The sequence below is a fragment of the Quercus robur genome, chromosome 5 (genome assembly GCF_932294415.1).
Source record: "Quercus robur chromosome 5, dhQueRobu3.1, whole genome shotgun sequence".
In the NCBI taxonomy this organism is placed as follows: Eukaryota; Viridiplantae; Streptophyta; class Magnoliopsida; order Fagales; family Fagaceae; genus Quercus; species Quercus robur.
In genome coordinates, this window is record NC_065538.1 from 82,435,453 (window position 1) to 82,437,690 (window position 2,238).

Here is a 2,238-nt window from a genome sequence, read left to right on the forward strand (position 1 = left end):
GACAACAAAGGTTCACTTAAGCACATGACACATAAGGGAAAGAAAAGAGAGGAAAAGATTAATTAAAAAAAAAAAAAAAGAGTGTCCATTTAACATAACCACAACGTATAGGACATAAATTTTATTCTTTCTCCCAAAAAAAAAAAAAAAAAAAAAAAAGACATAACTTTTATAATATATATATATATATATATATATATATTTTTGGTAATCTGGAAATTTCATTAAAAGAAGCTAAAAGCTACCCGCAATAGCAAGAACAGCCCTGTTACAAAAAACACCTTCCTTGTCCACACTAATCAAGTCTAGCTAGCAGGTCCACATGAGGCTCCTGATACACACATAGGTAACAATCATGCAATGCCCCTTTCCTAGCTAAGAAATCAGCACAAAAATTAGCCTCACGATAGCAATGCCCAATCCGGACTTGGCCAAATTGGGATATCAGCTGTCTACAATCATCAATAATAGGCATAACAACCCAGTTAGAATAAAAAGGATCTCCCATAATTTCAACAACGGCTTTGGCATCTATTTGAATATCAATAGCTTGAAGATGCATGTTATGACAGAGGCTAAGACCATCGCGAAGAGCCCAAAGCTCAGCTATAAAACTTGTGGTGATTCCGATGCATCTAGAGAAACCACCAAGCCACTCTCCACGATCATTCCGAATGATGCCACCGCAACCAGCTCTACCTGGATTCCCTAAGGCTGATCCGTCAATATTTAAACGAACCCAACCAAGTGAAGGCTTCTCCCATCTGATCCGAATCATCCTTCTGCTACCTGCAATTTTAGGATTCAAAACACAATGCAAAAACTCAAGCGCCTGGAACATAGCCTCACTGTGAACACCAGGCCGAAAGTTTTGGCCTCTAAACACAACATTATTCCTTTCTTTCCACAACAACCAAATGACAAAAGGAAATAGAATTCTCCAAGGGGGCTGATTGGGCACTCTGCACTCATTACTTTGCAATTCTTCTCAAACTAAATATGGAGGTTATCCTCAAAAAACCTGCTGTTTGGCCGAACCCCCAGGCTGGTCCAAGTTGTTTTTGCCATCTCACAGTCCCTAAGCCTATGAATAATGGTCTCAACTTCCCTTAGACAAATGGGGCACCCATCCACCTCACTAAGGTGCCTTTTAACAAGGCAATCTCCCACACCAATGCTATTATATGATATAATATAGGTAATAGGCTAGACATAATAAGTAACTTTATTGAGAAGGTTTTGGTGACAATGATTAAATAACTTATTAGTATTATATAATTCCATAATTCTCGTATGCTAAAAGAAATCAAATACGTATTTCCAAAGCCTTGTATGTAGCTGTATTGTGTTGTAAACAAGATGCATGAAATCTGCGATCTAAGAACAATGGTTAAGATAATCCAAGAGAATGAGAGAGAGGGAGAGTTTTCTTTTCTTTTCTTTTTCGCATTAGTTACACCCTCTTTGCAACCCACCTCATGTAAATTGTTCGATAACAATTTAATAGCACATTACAAATTTGAGAACTGGTGATTTTACCAAAATAAAAATACTTGTTTGATATGTTTATAAAAAGTAGAATTGAGTCTAAAAGGGAATAAAGATTTATTTAGAATATAAAGTTGATGAAATTTACAGAAATTCCCAGAATGTACTCATAAGTTAAAAACAAATTGATAGAAATTAACAAAGTTAAATTTATTTCATCGTACATAACCACGGTCCCTATCATATTAAAATTAACTAGTCGCAAACCGTGCTATGCACGGGAACCTACCTATTTGTAAGGTAGATTAAAATAATTTTATAAAAAATTTAAGAAACTACACTCTTGCATGATTTGCTCTTATATAACTTCAATTTGTGTTAAAATTTAATGAAGAAGCTATTACTTGAACGTGCAATAAATTATAAAAAATTTGTCAGAAATTTCAGATACTGCAAAAAATAACTCAAAAATCTAGATATTAAAACTTCTGAAAGACCAAAAAATATTAAAGAATCAAATGATTCACTACTTAGAAATTATTGAAACAAAACAAAATATATGTGACTAAACAATAGAGAAATATAAGAGAAGGATGGGGTACATTTGAAATAATAATTTCAATTATTGCAAGCTTTTTTATCTCGTAAAAAACGCTTAAAGAGAGTTTGTGATTTATGTACGAAAATTACTTTTAAAAAAAAACATGAAAAACCATAAAATAAAATTTTTTTTCTAACAAAATAAAGGAG